Here is a 22,597-nt window from a genome sequence, read left to right as displayed (position 1 = left end):
ACTTAATTTATAGAATTTTTTTAATTTTCTTTTATTTTTTTCTCCTTTTGTTTTTTTTGTTTGTTTGTTTGTTTGTTTGTTTTTTTTTAAACTAATAAATTTCGTGCCAAATATAAAAAATATGAATTTACTAATTATTCATCATTTACAAAAATTCTAAAAAAAATAAGAATAAAAAATGCAAGCTACTTTAATTATGCAAAAATTTAAATAAGGAACAATGGATTCAAAAAATAAAAATTATTTTTTTTAATTTAATTGTTTTTTCTCTTTTTTTTTAAAATTTTTTACTATTCTTTTTTTTCTTTTTTTTTTAAATTTCTTTTTTTCTAAATTTAATTGTTTTTTCTTTCTCTTTTTTTTTAAATATAAAAAAAATATTATTTTTTTATTTTTTATTTAAAAATACAAAAAAAAAACATTAAAAAAATTAATAAAAATATAAAAATATAAAAAAATGGAAAATACCACCTACCTTATCCGCCACCGCTTTGCCGAATTTCTCGCCTACGCGCACGTGCCTCCTTGCGGCGTCTTCTGCCAGCCGTCTGCTCCCACTGCAGACACCTCACACCTCCTTGCTGCTATCTAATGCTTCAACTGCCAACTTCGCCTCTGCTCTGCTCCCGCCTATGCCAATGCTGCCGGCCGCCTCTGCTGTCGTCTGAGCAGTCTACGCCCACTGCTTGGTCTCCTTTCAACCGGCCGCCAGACGCCGCCACCCGTTTGCCGCCTACTCCTCTCCACGATGCAGTGCTCGACGCCTTCCGCAGTGCTGGCCTTTGCCTCCACGTCCTTTGCTCGACCACCTTGCTTTCACAGCCAGGCTCTCCTTCACCTTCCCACATGGCCGCCTCTTCACACCTTCATCAACTCTGCCTACCTCGTCGCCTCCACTTCACGGCTGGCCTTCGCCTCCCACTGCATGCCTCTTGCTGCGCTTCAGTTGCTGCGCCATCAACTCTTTCGCCGTCTACTGCAGGCTGCGCCCTTCATGCCAACGATTCTTCCCGCCTACGCCAATCGTAAAAAACGATTATATATATATATATATATATTAAAAGCTGTCTGCTGTAGGCTCCTTTCAGCCGCCTTTCCACGATGCAGCGTTTGATGCAGCCCTCATATCACTGCAAAAATATAAATATAAATATATATATATATATAGATTTATAATTTGTTTTAAGGCCACCTTCTACATTTTCAGCTGGTCGCCTCCCTGCACATATATATATACATATATATATATATAGATATATATATATATGTATATCTATTTGTCTTTGCTTCTAATGATGGAGATGTCTCCCAACAAAACAACAAAACCATAAAGGAAAAGCCGCCGTCAACACTTCCTATCTAACACTCGCCAACCCCGTCAAAGATGCAAAAACAGAAAGTGCATAAATCTGATTAATGGCGGGATTTCTCTACCGCATTGGGGTTTTAATTAATTTTGTTTTTTTTTTTGCTTCTAATCAAAAAACCGAAAACACACAAGGCGCCCTTGAGATCACGCACTCAATGCCCTTGCAAACTCTACTCTAATCTACCCTAATCCACGATTTTGCAATCAATGGAGCACTAGTAAGAAGTAATGGTTAACACCCTTCACTAACTTAGGTGTGCATTCCCCGGCAGCGGCGCCATTGTTTGGGACATCATAGCATAGCGGAGGCTACACTCCAACCCACACACTTGTCAATCCGTGAATGCAACCCGGTTAGCGCATAGAGGCTATCCCGAATGGGAGAAGAAGAGTTAACCACACACTAATGACTTCTAGTCCTACTCAATCCTTCTCAACACTCAAGCAATCAATCTTACATAATCAAAGCATCAAGATTAGGCTACACTTAAGCACACAAATGCAACTTATGCAAAGAGCTATCACACAAGCCTCAACTACACATTATTTCAAGCACAAGCTTCATTACAAGCACTCTACAACTCACAAATCAAAACATCATTAAGAAATCTAGATTAGCAAGTATGTAGACCAAAACCTCATATCATTGAAAATGTAAAGAATAGAGAGTACAAGATTGAAGCATGAATGGAAATGGAGAGCCTTGGGAGAGCACATGAGAAGGAGCTATGGAGTAAGCTCTCTCTATGAGCCTCTCAACCAAATGACCAAAGAGTGCTCCCTCTCTCAAATGGGCCACCTTTTATACAAAAATTCTAGAACTCCCAAAAGTTCCCATGTGGGATTATTGTCAAGCCCTCTCCCACATTCATCTACGACTTTGAACTCTTTTCAAGAGCCCTAAGTGTCTTTTTTGTTGCATCCTTGTATTGATCTTCATTTGTCATGCAACAACGTGATGCTGAGGGAAAATATCTCGTTGGCCATGATTCTGATGAGGCTAAAAGTTATTCATGGTGTCATTTTGTATCACCCCATGCCTCAAGATTTCAGACTTTCCTACCATATCTACAGACTTCTTAGCCGCTTTATTCCAAAGGAGAAGATAGTAGCTCCCTTGGCAGTAAGGGAACATTTGTATCGGGGCATGTCTGTAGCCCCCAATATCGCCGTCATGCATTTCCGAGGAGGTTTTGACTTTCTGGACCCGAGATGGCTCTATGTACATATTACAACCTTTATAAAAATAAAGAAATGCTTTCTCGAAAAATTCCCTGATGTATAAGTGATTGTTTATTATATGACAAATTGATGAAGCAAAATCTATTACTCGGACATATGTCATAGACCTCCAATAAGATCTTTTATCTTGTTTAAGAAATTATTTTTTGAACCTCTTAAGCCTTAGGATCTCGTTGACGAAATCACACTAAAAATTTAATAATGTATCGTTTTTGGTAGAATCATGAGGCAAGTGCGAACCGTGGTGGCCGATAGCCAGATCCTCTCACTGATGAGGAAGAGCTTGACCCCGACGTTCCCAAGGCCCTTCGCAGAACTCAGCCATGACCCTTCAAAGGTGAAAGGGAGAACTTGGGGGCGAGGCTGGGAGAAGTGGGTTGAAGCCATGGAGGAATATTTTGATGTCAGCGGATACAACGAGGACCAAAATGGCTCTTGCTAGGCTGAAGATTGTGGAAACAGCCAAGGTGGCATGGAGAAACCATTGCAACACTAACCATCTGGATAGGAATACCCAATCTTGGAATGATCTCAAAGCCTATCTAAGGAAGAGATTTTGTCCCCCCGGATTTTTAGAAACCAAAATGAATGAATTCTTAGAGCTAAACCAAGGGAGCAAAACTATTGAAGAATATCACCAGGCATTTGCTCTTCTTCTCAAGTACTCACCACCGCTGGACAAAGAGCAACTTATGGCCAGGTTCATTCGGGGAATGAATGAACCTTTAGACACCCTGGTCAAGAATGCCAAGCCAGTTTCCATGGTTGAAGCTGTAAGAATGGTGAAGGTCTTCGCCAAAGCCTTCATCGTTAAAGTCCTGCCAAAGCCAGCTCCCTCATCCTTCAAGAGATTCCAGACACCGGGAAGTTCTTCCAACCTTCCGCCTCCAAAGAGACACCAAGGTCCCAACCACAATCTGGAATCAGGAAGTTTCAGGAATGTAGGAAGACCTTTTCCTCGAAGCTCTTGTTGAGATATCGAGCTTGTCTAGTGAGGCGGTGGACACTGATGACCCGCCTGGGGAATAGGCCCCACACTTACACCACTGGCATGGTTGGTGAGATCTTGGGTGATATGCGGCCAGTGGGATGACACGCTGCGTGACAGCCATTCTAGAGACTGGCATAGTTATAGCGCCAGCTCATTTAGTTGGGTTCACACTATAGAGAACCCATGTGTGTATTGGTTGAGTACCTTTCATATTATTGTGTAATCTTATCTTGTATATGGTGTGTAGTGTTGAGTAGAGAAGAAGAAGATTTCAGCCTCTCACCTTGTGTGTTCTCTATTAGGGTTTTGTGAGTGTGTGTGTGTGCTTGCAAGAGCTCAAGCTCTCTTCCCCCCTGCATCTTTTCATGGTATCAGAGCCTGGTTCGTGCTAAGGGCTGAGCTGCAAGCAAGAGAACTATAGGAAGCGGTACGAGGGTAAGAGCTGCAACTACTCTTCCCTATTTGTGTTGGTGACTACACCCTTGTCGGGAGCTCTACGGGAGAGGCATCGGCAATGATCTCTGATTGAGGAGCTTTCTTCACGGGAGTAAAGCTATAGGGCAACTATACTGTCCTATCGGACCCTGTTTTCTGGGCCGAAAACGCGTTTCGGGCGCGTCTGGACCTCCGTTTTTCAGAAAGCAGGCGATTTCGAGCACTGTGGGTAAGTCATCGATTCTCTGCAGAACTCTGTTTTAAGAACTACAGGAAGACAGATTGACTGTGCAGACACTGTGGGTGCTACAAAGAGGTCTACAGTTGCCATTGGGTGTATGCATGCACATTGAGGTCACTGGTTGTGACATTTGAGAGTGCTACAGTACCGCTGTAGAAAATACAGCAGTTTGTGCAGGACAAACCAGAGTGCTGTTTCTGGTAAAATTGTGTGTTTGGCAAAATGTCAAATGATGGGATAACCCAGATTGTGGCTGAGAAGCTTGATAAGAATAACTTTCATGCTTGGAGGTTCAGGTTGACGAATTTCCTGATGGGAAAGGGCTATTGGGACTACATAGAAGGTGAGCATGAAGAGGCACCGGAGATATCGAACATAAATCCTACTGCTGCAGATGTGAAAGAGTTTAAAGACTAGAACCAAGGAGCCAGGAAAGTCATGTATTAGCTCTCCATTAGTATACAAGACACCATGATTGGGCACATTCAGGATGCCAAGTCCCCCAAGGAGGCGTGGGACACCTTGGTAAAGCTTTATGAAACAAATACCAAGGCACGTAAGATACAGTTGAAGAATGAACTTCATACTGTGGAGAAAAAGAGCATGTCTATGAATGACTATGCGTTGAAGATAAAGGGCATTGTGGAATCCCTTGCATCTATTGGTGTGTCAGTAGATGATGATGATAAGGTGGAGATCTGTCTACGTGGTCTCGGGCCACAATACAAGGCGTTCAAGACGTCTATTCAGACTTGGGAAAACATTCCCAACTTTACAGATTTGGTGTCTATGCTGATTATCGAAGAGAAGAGTTTGGGTGAAGACCAACAGTCTTCACAAAGCAAAAACAGTTTAGAGCAACAGGCCTTCTACACGAGTTCAGGAAGAGGACGAGGTAGAGGAGGCCGTGGACGCGGTCAAGGAGGTGGCCGAACAGGTAATCAGAATTATGGCCAGCAGAGCAGCAGCAGCAACAGCAACAACAACAACAGTCCCAGAATCATCAACAACAACAACAACACGCAGGTGGAAGAGGTAAATTCAGAGGCAGGGGGAGTCAAAGAGGCCGTGGAAATTGGCAAAGGCAGTATAATGATGCACGTGAATGCTTTTATTGTGGTAAGCCTGGACATGTGCAGGTAGAATGTTATAAGAAGCAGGCTGACATGCAAAATGGGAAAGTGCAGCAAAACAACTATGCATCCTCAAGCAGAAATAATGAGGATAATGAAAGGTTGTTTGTTATGCAGCATGTCGTGAATGCCATGTCTGAAAATGTTGATGCAGCACAAAAAGATAATGTATGGTATATGGATTCAGGTGCTTCGAACCACATGACAAGTCGTGGGGAGTGGTTCAAGGAGATGAAAAACCCGGAATGACCAGGTTTTGTGGAAACAGGGGATGACACTGCTCATCCAATTGCCCATGTTGGAGATGTGCCATTGTCTATGCAGGATGGCAAAGTGAAGTACCTTGCAGATGTACTTCACGTTCCGAACATAACAAAGAATCTGTTTCAGTTGGCCAGATGATTGAGCAGGGTTTGCAGGTTCAGTTTAACCCTGATGGATGTTATGTTGAAGATTTTAAAGACAAGTGCAGGTTGGTTGCAAAAGGCAACAGAGTGGGCAGAATGTTTACATTAAATGTAGACATGCTTGAAATGAGTGCTGCGATGTTTGCAAATGGTTCAGGAATTGTTGCAGACACAGACATTTGGCATAAAAGGATTGGACATGTGAATGTGCAGAGATTGAAGTCTATGCAGACTAAAGGAATTGTGACAGGGCTACCAAAATTTAAAGTGGAAGGTATGCAAAAAATATGTGAAGCATGCCAATTTGGGAAGCAAACAAAGCATGTGTTTCCACGTAACAGATATGTGAGCAAAAATGCACTAGATATTGTGCATTCAGATGTATGGGATCCTACAAAGACCATATCTATGGGAGGCTATAGGTATTATGTGACTTTCATTGATGACCACACAAGGAAAGTGTGGGTATATTTCATGAAGGAGAAGAGTGAGGTGTTCACTCACTTTCAGAATTTCAGAGTTTTGGTTGAAAAGCAAACAGGGAAATATGTAAAGTGCCTAAGGTCAGATGGAGGGGGAGAGTACTTCTCCAATGAGTTCTCTGAATTTTTGAAGAAGAATGGCATTCGGAGACAGTTTACATGCAGATACACTCCACAGCAAAATGGAGTTGCTGAGCAGAAAAACAGGCACATTGCTGAGATTGCGCGAGCATTGATGGAAGAGAAGAATATGCCGCATAGCTATTGGGCTGAGGCTGTTTCTACAGCAGTATACATCATGAATAGGACTCCAACTGCAGCCATACATGATGTAACTCTAGAGGAGAGGTTTACTGGCAGAAAACCAGATTTGTCTCATCTGAAAGTCTTCGGATGCATTGCATATGTGCATGTGCCAGATGAGCTGAGAACTAAGCTGGATTCGAAAACTGAAAAATGTGTGTTTATTGGATATTCCCTTGAGCAAAAGGGATACAGGTGTTATAACCCTGCTACACGTGAGTTGAGGGTAAGCAAGGATGTTGTCTTTGATGAGATGAGCAGCTGGTATGCTGTTGAAAAAGAAGCTGTTGGGGCTGATGTGAGTGGAAGTGTGGTTGCACAGAATGCAGGTCAGCAATCACAGTCTTTGAGTGGACCAGGAGAGTCCTCATCTAGTGGGTCTATTGATAGACCATGGAGTGGCAGGCTACGTCATAATACCGGTCCTGCAAATGTGATTAGTACATCACGTAAAGGAAAAGAGAAAGTGGTTGAGCCCCTTGGTATGCCTGACATTTCTGCAGGGCATTCTCATGTTGATGGAGAGTCTAGTGGCTCAGATATGAGCCTTGATGAGGAGCTTGGGATCCCAGCTATGAGAACACCTGGTGTAAAGAAGGCTATGGAAGCCATGAATGAAAAGCTGCGAAGATCTAAGAGAGTGAAAAATCTTGTGCAGAGATTTACCTATGATGGTTATGTGGCACATCACTATGCATATATGGCAAAGGTTGTGCAGGTTGTTGAGCCCACATGCATTGATGAGGCTATTGGAAATGTGTGTTGGGAGAAAGCTATGGATGAGGAGATGGATGCACTATATGGAAATGAGACTTGGGATTTAGTGCAATTACCTGAAGGCAAGAAAGCCATTGGATGCAAGTGGGTGTACAAAGTAAAACATAACAGTGATGGAAGCATAAACAGGTACAAGGCTAGATTGGTAGCCAAAGGATATGCGCAGACATATGGCAGTGATTATGAGGAAACTTTCAGCCCAGTTGCCAAGATGCAACAGTGAGAGTTGTGATAGCAGTGGCTGCGTCAAAGCAATGGTCTTTACATCAAATGGATGTAAAGAATGCATTCTTGCATGGGGATTTGCAAGAAGAGGTGTATATGTTGCAGCCACCTGGTTATGAGGATGTGAGTCACCCCGAGCATGTTTGCAGGTTAAAGAAAGCCTTGTATGGCTTAAAGCAAGCACCAAGAGCATGGTCTGACAAGATTTCTGAATATCTTGTCACTATTGGCTTTCATGTAGCCAATACAGATTTCTCGCTGTATGTGAGACATGGTGATAGAGGGGTTGTGCTTGTTGTCATCTATGTAGATGACTTGATCATTACGGGGGACCATGATGCAGAGATCTTTGATGTAAAGATCTTGCTAAGACAGAAGTTTGAGATGAAGGATTTGGGGGAGCTCAGATATTTCTTGGGCATTGAGGTGATTAGGTCACCACATGGTATTGGATTACTACAGAGACAGTATGGCTTGGACATGTTGTCCAAGTATGGTATGACAGGCTGTAAGCCTATTTCTGTGCCATTGGATCAGAATGGCAAGCTGAGTGCAGATTTAGGAGAGATCTTGGAGGATCCTACTATGTATAGGCGCATAGTAGGAAGTTTGATCTACATGACGATCACCAGACCACATTTGAGCTATGCTGTTGGGTTGGTGAGTCAGTTTATGCAGTTTCCACAGAAACCACATTTGGATGCTGTGAGACACATACTAAGGTATGTGAGGTCTACTTTGCATTGTGGACTATTCTATGAGACTGGGATAGAGATATGTGTACATGGGTACACAGATGCTGATTGGGCTGGTAGTATCTCAGATAGAAGATCTACCAGTGGATTCATGTTTTCTTTGGGGAGTGCTGCTGTGACTTGGAGCAGCAAGAAGCAGCCTACGGTTGCTCTATCGAGTACAGAGGTCGAGTACAGAGGAGCTGCTATGGCAGCATGTGAGGTAGCTTGGTTGAGGAAGCTACTTGCAGATTTGGGTCTATCAGTGGATAGACAAGTTGTCATTTTTGTGACAATATTAGCAGTATACAATTGGCCAGGAACCCAGTATTTCATGCTCGTACAAAGCATATAGAGGTCCACTACCACTTCGTCAGTGAGAAGGTCTTGGCAGGAGACCTTGACCTTGTTTATGTCAGCACAGAGGATCAGGTAGCTGACATCTTCACCAAAGCATTGGGTACAGAGAAGCTCCGCAGATTCAGGGCTTCGCTTGGTGTACATGAGATGGAGTTGAGCTCAAGGGGGAGTGTTGAGATATCGAGCTCGTCTAGTGAGGCGGTGGACACTGATGACCCGCCTGGGGGATAGGCCCCACACTTACACCACTAGCATGGTTGGTGAGATATTGGGTGATATGCGGCCAGTGGGATGACACGCTGCGTGACAGCCATTCTAGAGACTGGCATAGTTATAGCGCCAGCTCATTTAGTTGGGTTCACACTATAGAGAACCCATGTGTGTATTGGTTGAGTACCTTTCATATTATTGTGTACTCTTATCTTGTATATGGTATGTTGAGTGTTGAGTAGAGAAGAAGAAGATTTCAGCCTCTCACCTTGTGTGTTCTCTATTAGGGTTTTGTGAGTGTGTGTGTGTGCTTGCAAGAGCTCAAGCTCTCTCCTCCCCTGCATCTTTTCAGCTCTTTCTTGGGAACTCTGGCTCTTTCAAGAATGCAGAGGGAAGAGCTTCGAAGTGAGAAGAGGTGCTTCGGATGTCATGGATTTGGGCACCAGCTCAAGAATTTCCCATCCTCTTCTGTGGGCCAAGGAAGCCAGGGTCCCAGAGTTCAGAGATAGACTCCTTCGTATCAGTCCAATCAAGGTCCCCCGCACCAAAATCAGGGCAACCCTAGAAGAGTGCCAGCTCAGCCTGCAGCCTCCATGCAAAGTAGTCTTCGAACTCACTCCCAGAATTGGGGTAGCCAAAGAGAAAGAGTTCCACCTCAGATTGCAGCAGCAGATAGAGCCGTCACTATAGCTGAGGAAGTGAAGGAAGAAAAAGGATAGATCTATGCCGCAGTTGAGCATCAGGGGAATAATCACCAATTTTCAGTCCTCCAGACTCCAGCAAAGTACCAGGGTAAGCAATTTAAGCGTTTGATTGATTCAGTTAGTACTCATTCTTTTATTTCCCCAGAATGTCTGTGTAAGTTAGTCCTAAATCAAAAATCAGGGAAACCTATGCAAGTGGAATCGGCCAGTGGAAAGATTCTTTTCACACACCTTGAGACAGACCTTATTCAGTTTAGTCTAGATGGAAATGTAACAGAGTGCCAGTTCAGGGTCCTACCCTTGGGAATCTATGATGGAATCTTTAGAATGGATTGGCTCCATATAAGAATCAGGCTGACATTCATTGTCACAATGGAACCATCTCTTTCCTTGTCCTTCATGGGAATAAAGTTCAAGGAACTGGAATTTTCGAATCCCTAGTGCTGCAATTAGTCAAGGCTTCTAAATTGTTAAAAGGGCTCAGAAAGAGGCAAGCTGTTTATATCGTTAAGATGAATCCGATATATATAAAATGAAAGGCTAAAGAAACAAAGTGGTTAAGTGAGTATGCAGATGTGTTTCCAGAGGAGCTGACTGAGATGCCTCCATCTTGCGAAGTAGATCATGAGATCGAGTTAACCCCCGGAGCTCAACCCACCAGTAGCCCAACGTGCATACAAAATGCCAGTCCTTGAAGCCATAGAACTTAAGGAGCAATTAAGACAACTGTTAGAGGAGGGATTCGTCAGACACCCAATGTCACCTTAGGGTGTGCTCGTTCTCTTTCAAAAGAAGAAAGATGGAACGTTAAGACTGACTACAGAGGATTGAATCAATTAACAATTAAAAATAAGTATCCTATCCTGAGGATTGATGAACTTCTAGATCGGTAAAGTGATACCCAAATGTTCACGAAGATAGATCTCAAATCTGGGTACTACCAGATCAGAATCAAGGAACAAGACATCCCGAAGACAGCATTCAATACTCGCTATGGGCATTATGAGTTCACAGTCATGTCGTTTGGATTGACTAATGTCCTGGTGACGTTTAATCATCTTATGCAGGATATTCTCAGAGAATACTTGGATGATTTTGTTCTTGTTTATGCAAATATTTATGGGGGCATTGCTTGCAATCTCGCACTAATTATGTGTATGATCCCATGGAAATGGCATGCCATGTGGATGGAGTGGGGACAAGATAGTATAGAGTAATATTCAATGGTGTGGAAGTATGTTCAAGGACATGAGATGCATGGTATTCCAACTATAACATTTTATATCAGGGTAATACGAAGGTCAATGCATGAATCCAAAGTTTACAATAGGTTCTCTTGTCTTGTGTCTAAGAAACCTTAAGGTGTGATAGACTCATATGGAGATCTTGCCACAATGATGGTATGCCCATACCTACTAGCACATTGTTGAGTGCTTTAAGCTCCAAAAAGGCTCTTGATCAGCACTACTCGCATAATGGATACATGGGTGCTTGTTCAACTACATTTGATGATGTTGGGATAGCAACATAAGTGTTGCCCATACCTACTAGCACATTGTTGAGTGCTTTAAACTCTAAAAAGGCTCTTGGTCAGCATACAATGTTCAATTGAAGAGATGTTTCATGATGGGCTTGAAGAATAACAACTTACACAACTTGGTCATTGTATCCAATCTAGAAACATTCGATCAATGTTGTAAAGAGGCAATATGTTTAGATGACAACATACAGGAAGATGATCATGCTACGAGGTGTTCCTCATCTAAACCAAGTGAAGCAACGGCAAAAGAAAGATTGATCTTGGAATTGACATTCCCAGAATTCTATGCAGCCTTGTTTAAAACCTTTCCATCGACATCTCTAAGAGAGAATGAACTCCTTCTAAACCAAACATCCTTAATGTCTTTACAAGTGAGGAACAAAATGCCTTGTGTTGAGTGCAATCACTACGACCATCCCAATCCCCATTGTGCATACAAGGCACCTGTTCTTCTATACTGTATTTATTCTAAAACCTTTGACCATGATACTAAAAAGTGTTCCACTTCATCCACAATTGACTCAAGATCTCCATCTCCCATGCACCAAACAAAAATAGTCCAAAGGGTAGAAACTGCTCAGGAAGCACTTAATTAAACAACTGCAGTGTTTCTATTGTTGTGGACCTCACAAGGTGGCAGATTGCATAGTTTGGAATGCTTCCATGCCCATAGTCACTGACACCTTACGACCCATGTGTAAACAATGTGGCATTGATCACATGTTCCAAGATTGCCCAAGGACGAGTTGCTTCAATGCAACTTGCCTCCCAAAATACAACTCTTAATATAAGTGTACAAAAACGAGCAATCGTCCATGGTACCCTTGAATGTCCTTACACGTTTACAAGCCAAGGCACGAGAAACAGTCAAAAGGAACGCAAAAGACAATACCTCAACATGGGTAGAAGAACATGATTTAAAACAAAACCTTCTAAACCCAAGAAAAACAAGAGACAATAAACTATCGAAACCAAGGTCGAATTAAAAGATAAGGAAAAGGAACCTATAGAGGACATAAAAAAATGGGCAATCGTCCATGGTACCCTTAAATTTCCTTACACGTTTACAAGCCAAGGCATGAGAAACAGTCAAAAGGAACGCAAAAGACAATACCTCAACATGGGTAGAAGAACATGCTTTAAAACAAAACCTTCTAAACCCAAGAAAAACAAGGGACAATAAACTATCGAAACCAAGGTCGAATTAAAAGACAGGGAAAAGGAACCTATAGAGGACATAAACCCAAAAGAGCCAAAAGCTATACATGATGAAGAAGCATCCACCTCAAAGACCACCACACAAACCTCAAAACCCATATGTGCAACACATTGTACAAAAGCCTAAAAGAATACTTGATCTCGTCTCATGGGGGTAAACATAATGAAAAACTGACAAACCAAAGAAAGTCAGAAAATGAAACAAGTTCCAGTTCGTCACTAAAAGAGAATGAAACAAGTTCTGACTCTTCACTAAGTGCACCTCATAGACCAATCAAGAAACTAGAACCCACCCAACCACCCCAAATGGATAATAATGATCACATGACATATGCGGAATGCAAAAAGCAAGCTCAGGAGAGCATGCTTAGCTTGGTTGAATGTCTTATAGGATCTTGGGTTGTGATTGAGCCTCATAATGCCAATCCTTAAAAAGTAACCAAAAAAAAATCCGAGAGGAGTATTGTTTTTCCTTTCAAAGAGGAAGACATCCTCTCTATACAGAAGAGTCATTTAAGATAGATTACATGAACTATACACTTGAGAAAGCATGTGAGAAATTCGATAATTCCTTTATAAGATTAAAACAGCCTCTCAGAACCTCATTTGGAGGAATTCTCTTCTCTCATGTTGGTGAAGCCATCATCACATCAGCACTTGCACCTTTAAGGGCTCAACATGAGATATACCAAAATATAAAGAACTCCATAAAACAGGACTATGAGGATTCACAAGTTTTCAAACAAACCTCATTAAGAATTGTTAAAGGTCCAAGTGTGCCAATGTACACATTGGGTACTCTTGAAAAAGCTGAGAGCCAAATAGGAGATGAAAGTGAATGGAAATATGAAATAGAAACAGTATCTGAAGCTGAAACAAAAACTGAAACATCCATGGTTCCTTTGGAAGATTCTATCATGGTATGGTTGGATTTCCCTACAAGAAATGATGTTAAGTGCAAACGTGCATTGATTAGCCCTCACATTAATCATAACATCATGACAATAGACACGGGTGTCATTGGGACAACCTAAAATCCTCCCAACAGACAATAGTCTTGCAAGAGGAGCCAATGGACAAAACATTGAAGTTCTAGGTTACTTTAACTACACTACTCAAACAATTGGCGATATGGAATTCACATTCCATGTTATCCTAGATTCCCTTTAGTATGATGTCATCCTTGGTGGAACTTGGATAGGCAAATAGTTGTATTCAATAGATGAATCCATACAAACAGTCACCTTGAACACTCCTCCAAAAGTAATGTACAATTGCTATTACGAGAGGAAAAGACCTTAGAGGAGTTGGAACTTCCAACATATCTTTCTAAAAACATCCCTATTAGGATTCTGGCTAGATTGGAAATTTCCCATAAAATCACCACAGCTCAAGCACAACTTTATCTAACACGAGAACACAATCTCTTGACCCTCAAGCTATGGGATTTGTTAAGTCAACCAACACTCATGGCACATCTTAAAAGAATTCCCTTTACACCAGACTTGAACATGCCATGTTTGGGGTACTTTGAACATGCCATGTTTGGGGTACTTTGAACACATAATGTATATTAAAACTAACCCCCTTACTTGCAAGTTTTTTGTGGTTGAGTATGTGCTGGAAGCAAATTTAATCTTGGGGCATAAATGGACTATTGCTGCCCAAGTACCAATGTGCTTTGCTAGCGATAGAGTCATCACTCATGATGGTCAATGACAAAAAGTTGACAATACCATACTGCAAGGAAGAGGATCCAACCTTAATGGATTGAACGCAAAAAGTTACAAGACTCTTCCATAGAAGCCCCTCTACACAATAACCTACCATCTGCGTCTACAACCAACTCCGTTAGAGCATCTACTCCTTCAACCCCATCCTCATCTACAAAGTTCGATGCCAAAACCTCACAATCAAGAACTATTCCTGAAGAAGTTGCCATAGCTCAACCTTCTATCTCTAGCAAAGAACTCAAAGGAAAATCCCCAAAGCCTATGTATCTTCATTGACAAACCTCACCAAAAGAGACAACCACATGCTTGAAAGCCTCGTCATCGACATCCACTCCACAAGAGTGTAGCCTCATCATCGTCAAAAATGCCCATGGGTCTCAAACTTTTAGCCTCAGCGCCAACCAAAGTCAAGGAAGGCCCTAAACCTTCCACATCAACCCAAAAGAAAACTCCACCAAGACAACCACAATCAAGGTATTTTAATGGTATCAAAATGTGGGTGGAAAAGCAGGTACTTGTAGCTCAAGGCTATTATGAAGGTGCCAATTAAATTTGGGTACCTTGACAGTCAAAGCCTCTTCCCCAACATAGCACTCAGAGGCCAAGGAAAAAGAAAAGTACTCCACACAACACAATCCACAAAAGCCTATGCGAGTTTCTCAAAGAACTCCACCAAGTTAACAAGTGTGGGTACCAAAAACACAACTACAGCAGACACAAGGGTACTACCAAAGAAATATCGAAGCTTGGATTCCCAAGCACATCATAAAGTCCCCTAAGCTTGCACAAAGAAGGAAGCCTGAGCACCAACAAGCACATCCACCACCTATTTATAATGTTTATCAAAGATGGGTGCATGTGCATGTGCTTCAACAACAAGGATACTATGATGGCAATTCCATCATATGGTTGCCAAAATTGAACAATGTGAAGAAAGCCTCACCACCCACTTCAACCTCAATAGCTTCACCTAAGGTTCGACAAGAATGGAGGCCCAAGCAACAACAAGCAAATCACTCAATCACTCTCGTTGTGTATTCAGCACCAACATAAGAGCTTGTGTGTTCAAGCAAACAATCAACAGTCTTCCCTGCTGCCTCGACAACATTTGAGCAACAAATTCAAGAATCAATACCCACGACTGCAATGGAGACTTATGAGCGCATCAGGGACAAACTAAAAATGCTCTTATCACCACTCTGGATATGAGAAATAAGTGCACAAGAACCTGTTGCTCACAAGCAATGACCTAGTTGACCCATAAAATCATTTAAAATCAAAAAACCATCGAGGGGTCAAAACCTGCAACTTCACAAAATTCCATCTCATGGCCTACACTTTCACGGAATTCCATCATAGGGAACTACACTTCACGGAATTCCTATTCACAGACTGCACTTTCACGGAATTCCAGCTCACGGAACTACAATTCATGGAATTCCCGTTCACGGCCTCCACTTTCATGAAATTCCATCTCACGGAATTACACTTCATAGAATTCCAGTTCACCGGCCTACACTTTCATAGAATTCCATCTCGCGGAACTACACTTCATGGAATTCCCATTCACGGCCTGCACTTTCACGGAATTCCATCTCACGGAACTACACTTCACGGAATTCCCATTCACGGCCTGCACTTTCATCTCACGGAATTACAATTTCACGGGATTCCCATTCATGGCCTGCACTTTCACGGAATTCCATCTCACAGAATTACACTTCACGGAATTCCATCTCATGGCCTGCACTTTAACGGAATTCCATCTCACGAAATTCCCATTCATGGCCTGCATTTTCACGAAATTCCATCTCATGAAACTACACTTCACGGATTTCCCGTTCATGGCGTGCACTTTCACGAAAACACCATTTCACGTGATTAACTTTCACGAGTTTAGGACATTTCACGGAATATCCCTTCATCGGCCAGTTACCTGCAATCTCACGAGATTAGACCGTTTCACGGAATACCGCTCCATGGCCAAAAGTAATCTCATGAGTTCAGGTTTCTCATGAATTACAGTCTCACAGCTTAAGAACCTGCACTTTCACGATTTAAGCCTCATCATGGATTAAGCCATCTCACGCATTAACACTTTTCCAACGATCTTCAATAGCCATTATATATTTATTAACCTTATTACGTACTATTCTTTTGGCTAAATTAATGTAGCAGCTGCTCCATGAGTACATATCCATACTCATGCACTAGAGAACATTTATACCAAAGCCTCACCATCGATAACTTCCAGGTACCTCTCTGGATGGGGGGCCATGGTGGGCAAAAACATGTCAATGGTACAACCCATCGCCTGGAATTTTCCTTCAAATTACAAACCTCTCCAAACGACAAACCCATCTTTACAAATCAATGATCTTCAATCCTTAGTGAATATATCTATATTAGCCTCGCAAGTCAACGTAATTCTTTTAATCCTCACCACAACAAGTGCTTATTTCAACACATAGCAGTTCAATAAGAGTCTATATGACTCAATTCTTGTACTTCGTGTATATCTGCTCATAACAACACTTAAATATACATAAAAACATAAAAAACATAAAAAACACATGGGAAAAAGAAAGCAAGAGCAGGTCCTACTCAACAACATTTGACAAGAATCCTGCCACACAAAGGGACATCCTCAAAGGCCAATTTCTTCAAATGATGAATGTCACTTCAATGAATCGAATGAGGAACGGGGAATCACCATCTCGTTCTGATGATTAAGTCTACGTTCCTCCGAATCCTTCCTTCTCTTCTCTCCCATTATTAACATCTCTTAGTGTCCCCACTAACACAAATCACATGTAACCTTGCTTATGCTGGCTAAAAATAGAGTGAGCCCAAAAAAAAAGAGCTCACAGAAATATAAAAATGCAATCATTCGTTAAAAAACCCCACCCCCCACCCGTTAGGAATTCCCAATAAACCACTAACCTTTTCATTCACTAACTAGCTTTTCTTATTCCTTCTGGAGGGACAAACACCCTTGAACGTCACTCAACATCAAAGCCATCGACAAAGCTTCGTCATTCTCCCCACACAAAGGTCTTCAACGCGCGATCACGAGGATACGACCGCCATCAGAAAGGGGGGAATGTTAACCCATTCGTACGGTTAACAAGATCTACTGCCATTATCTTGCATCAAGGAGTCACGATAGATAGACCAAAGGGTCATACATTCAAGATATGAAGCAATAGTGTCCAAAGCTACAACTTGGATGGGCGCCCGTAATAGTGTGATGGAGTATTTATGGTGATTCCCGCTTCACGAGCGTGTGATAGCAAGTTAGGATGAAGTCCTAAGTGATGTACTTCATGGATATATTATGAGCATAGTCATTGTAATAGCATTAGGTCTCTTATGAGCCTAAAGTGCTCGGTCGGCCACAATTTAAGTGAGTGGGAACACTTGGAGCCCTTACTTATAAGTGCCATTTTTATAATGCCCTAATTTGGAAATGTGAGACATCAATCAAGAAAGCTAAGACAATATGTTGGCAAACACTACTGTGGAAGTGGGAATGTCTCTTTGCTACCTTTGGAAAACCCACCCTCCTGCATTGGCTGAGTTGCTGCTTGGTAATGATAATACAAGTAAGGAATATAGAAAGAATATCTGCTCTTACAATAATGCCTTGGAATTTGTTTCACTTGGTGCTCACTTGGACAATCAATTCACTAGGGGGGAGGAGTATTTAATTTTCGAATCCATGGTACTACCTATCATCATGTTGGTTCTGTAATACCTGATGAAACACGAGATGCGGCTCCTCGATTTGCCCAACTATATGTGTATGATACAGAGCATGAATCAGAGAATAGACTTCATGGAATGCCTTCTTTAAATCATAATGTACTTGAGAGGTTCCAAACAATGATGTATGGATATAATTCGTATGCCTGTGCTCTTCGTACAATGAGAGAAACGTTGCAGTCAAGTCCACATGCAGATCTGAGAATAGTCATCACTGAATCGCGATCAACTTTAAGGCAATACTTAATTCCTACAGGAAGTGAGGTAGTAGCTATCATGCCGGGTTAAGGGGATGATTTACATGTGGGGCATAGAGATATTCAGATAGTGTCACGCATAGGTGCTATAAAAAAAAAATCCAACCTGCACCGTTCGTATATGCCTCTATTATATGTTCTTCTATTTCCTCGAGGCAAGGATGGTTGGCATGTTGGAATTCCACTCAACGGTAGGAATAGACAAGGTTCAAATGAGGATACAAAGACCGTAACTCAACAGCAATATTATGCATATAGACTACAAATAAGGGGAGATACAAATGCCTACCTTTTGCACTGTGGTCGGCTATTTTGCAACAATACATCGTTGATGCATATGGTAGCATGGGAGAATCTAGATTATTATGGATACGCAATAATCAGAAAGCATTGCGTGCTGAAGTATACCAAGGTTTTGTAGATATGGTTAATTCAAGTGATGGGATTAATAGAGTCTCTGGAGGCATTGCTGGGCGCAGGGTAGTTCTACCATCTTCATATACCGGGGGGCCTAGATATATGCATCAATTGTACCAAGATTCAATGGCAATTGTTAGGAAGATGGGTAAACCTGACCTGTTTATTACCTTCACTTGCAATCCTAAGTGGGATGAAATAACCAATGCTTTACTACCTGGTCAGGTTCCCCAAGATTGACTTGACTTGACAGCTCGAGTCTTTTATGAGAAACACAAGGACATGATGCACTTATTGGTGAAAATCAATTGTATACGAATGCAAGTAGCGTGCTATATGTTGATTTCCCTTACAAGTGGGTGTGGAATTCAGCTTTGCGCTCATGGACTAAAAGGAAAAGAGGAAATGTGATCGGTCGTATGTATAATGTTACTCCGAGTGCAGGTGAGCAATATTATTTACGCATGTTACTTAGTGTGTGCAAGGGTTGTAAATATTAGGATTTACGAACGGTGGATGGACATTTGTATCCGTGTTTTAAGACTGTATGTGAAGCTTGAGGAATGCTAGAGAGTGATGAGGAGTGCTATATGTGTCTCCAAGAAGCTGCATTTCAGAAAATAGGATTCCAACTGCGTCAATTGTTTGTCATTATAATAGTTTTTTGCGAGTCTATATCCCCTGGACACCTTTGGAATAAATTCTCCACCGAGCTTTCAGATGATTTTTTCCATACCTTGCAACAAAGAGGGTGTATAGATATTGGTGTTTGTCATTCTATAGCAAAGAATCAAGCTCTGTTGCAAATGCAAGACCTCTTACAACAGTATGGAAAGCGGTTGCATGATTTCGAAGGGTTGCTTGTTCCCAATAGATTAAGTATTGCCAGTGTCAACAATGGTTTGCTGATGGAAGAGATGATGTTTGATTCTGTTCAGTAGCAGGCTGATTTGTCCGTTTCCATGGAAAGGAGTCTAAATAGTTGTCAATCAAGAGCATTTGACACTATCCTTGAGGCTGTTTTTTTGAACTAGGGTAGTGTTTTTTTCCTTGATGGACCAGGTGGATTAGGCAAAACCTATCTTTATAATGCCTTTTGCTGTCACGATTACGTGGAGAGAATCAAGTTGCATTGGCATGTGCATCATCTGGAATAGATGCATTGTTGCTTTCAAATGGTCGTACATCGCACTCACGTTTTAAAATTCCATTGAGGCGCTCAATGCTTCTAGCACATGTGGAATTAAAGCTAATAGCCCATTAGCGGAGGTGTTGAAGCTTACAAGGTTAATTATTTGGGATGAGGCTCCAATGATGCATCGGTACGTATATGAAGCACTGGAGACAGGACATTGAAAGACATTATGCAGAGTGATTTGGTGGAAAAGTTATGCTCTTTGGTGGTGACTTTAGGCAAATCTTACCGGTTGTGCCAAAGGGATCACGTGAGGACATTGTTGATGCAACGTTATGCCGGTCATATATTTGGAGATATGTGAAAGTTCTAAAGCTGGTCCAAAACATGCGGGTTAGACATAGTTCTTATTATGATTGTACGGAACAAGAATTTGCCAAATGGACATTACAAATTGGAGATGGCTCTATAGGCCATCCAAACAATGAAGGCAGAGTGGCAATACTACCATGAATATTGATCCATGGGAACTCCATTTTGAGTTTGGTAGATTGGGTATACAAAGATCTTTAGAGGGTGGAGGAATATGGATGCTTCTTTAAAGACTGTGCTATACTTGTACCACGAAATCTAGAGGTTGATGAGGTTAATGAACTAGCCTTGAGTGCATTGCCCGGTCTTGAAAGAGAATACCTCATGATGATTCGGTTGCTTCTTACGAGAATGACGCAATATTGTACCCAATTGAGTACTTGAACAGTTTAAACTTGGGTGGTGGTTACCCTCCTCATCGCTTGATTCTAAAGATCAACGCTCCTATCATGCTGATCCGCAATTTGGATCCTCGGCGGGGACTTCGTAATGGTACAAGATTGATATGTAAGAAATTTCACTCAAAGGTGATCGAAGTAAAAATCATAACAGGTACCAACATTGGAGACAGGGTCTTTATTCCCATGATAACTTTCATACCTACTATGCTGCAATTGCCTTTTGACATGAGAAGGAGACAATTTCCTGTAAGGTTAGCCTTTGGTATGTCAATAAATAAGTCCCAAGGACAAACATTGAGTGTATTGAGACTTTACTTGGCCACCCAAGTATTCACACATGGACAATTGTATGTTGCTATGTCACGTGTTAGATCATCTGATGCAGTGAAAGTGTGTGTAAATCATCATATGGAACAGGAAAGCAGCATAGAAGGTTCAAGCGAAGTCTTCACAACCAATGTTGTCTACAAGGAGGTTTTCCAAATGGCATAAATCAGGATGTAAGTAATCTATGCCCAAAAGGTAAAGAACAAGCTATTGATATAACAGCTTACAAACGCTGGAGACTACAATCATAGACATATCTGTATCAATGAAAAAAATATTTTCAATGATGTGACACGTGTAATCTATGTTGTCTTTCTATGCAATCTTTCACATTAATGATTCTCTTTGGTATTATTGAATTCATGTGTATAAATATGCTTGCATTTAGCTAAAGATACCCTGTAGATCCACAAAAGAGAGTGCCCCGTCATTGCTCAAGTGGTGGTTCTAATTGTTGAGATGGCGGACGGGTGTTGGTGAGTTCCTATTTATTATTTTTTGACATTTGGATCAGCAAACATTTACTTTTGACTTGCTTTTATTTATTTTTCTTGCTTGGCACAAAATACTAAACATATATATATATATATATATGTTTATATATATATATGTATATATATATGTTTATATATATATATGTATATATATATGTATATATATATGTTTATATATATATATATATATATATATATATATATATATATAGAGAGAGAGAGAGAGAGAGAGAGAGAGAGAGAGAGAGAGAGAGAGAGAGAGAGAGAGATATTAAAGTGTTGTGTAAATTATTAGTGTTATGAGTGTTATATTTAATATCAGGGGTATAATTCGTAGGATGGAGGTAGCAAGGAGATTATTTTCATTTGTTAGTATGGTGATGGCCAAGATATTGAAGTAATTATTTTTTAGATTGCTATAATTTAGGTATTTTTATTTTTCATAATCTATATAATATTCATGGTTGAATTGTAGACCCTCCATTTTGGGAAGGAGAAGCAACATCATCTCTATTATCGAACTGTTAGAGAGCACCGGTGTTTTACGGTATATATAGAAACCCAACTTTTATGTAGGTTTTGTGTTTTGTTTGATGAACTTATATTGCTATTGATACATTCTTTTCACAACAGGGAATATCTTTATTTTTTAGAACCCAAATTATTATTGGGTTTGTATGGTCGAGACCCTTACAAATGAGAGCTTTGGGCTCCTTCGAATTTACAGTCTGAGATTACAAAAGATCGCGGATCAACTTCATGTACATGTAATGTTTGTGGACTATGAAAAGCCTGATAGGTTAGATTTTTGACTCATCGGCAGTGAATAATACATAATTTTTTGGTTTGCTCTCTACAAGTCTGTTCAAATCCCATTCGCCTCAAATATTGATCCACCAAATGAGTTCTGTAAGGTTTTGTTGTTTTCTTTCTTTTTTTCCACGAAAGGTTTATCTTGGACTAGCTAATGTTTTTTTGCCAGATGGAGGCGAGGAGCATATTTTAAAGCTTTGTTCAGGTGTGTTGAGATTGTCAACCTTATTTTGGGTTGAAATGAGATTGAGTTCTTTAGGAGTATATATATGGTAAGCATGGTGTGTTTATATATAGTTGGTAAGTTAGGGACCATGGGGCCCATCATGGGCTTCAAATATACGTCTTATCCCTACTTGCCTTCCGAAGATGAGCGTTTTTTTTAAAAAATTATTTGGAATTAGAAAGTAAGAAAAAAAACACACCCATGGGTGCCATCACTTTCGCATTGAGGGCTTGAACACGTGATCTTGGAACTCTAGAGCAACACCTCTCTCTACTGGTGATCTTGG

The sequence above is a fragment of the Cibotium barometz genome, chromosome 37 (assembly GCF_041138505.1).
Source record: "Cibotium barometz isolate CiBa-2024 chromosome 37, ASM4113850v1, whole genome shotgun sequence".
Lineage (NCBI taxonomy): Eukaryota > Viridiplantae > Streptophyta > Polypodiopsida > Cyatheales > Cibotiaceae > Cibotium > Cibotium barometz.
The sequence above is the reverse complement of the archived record's forward strand: the minus strand, read 5'-3'. Positions refer to the sequence as shown.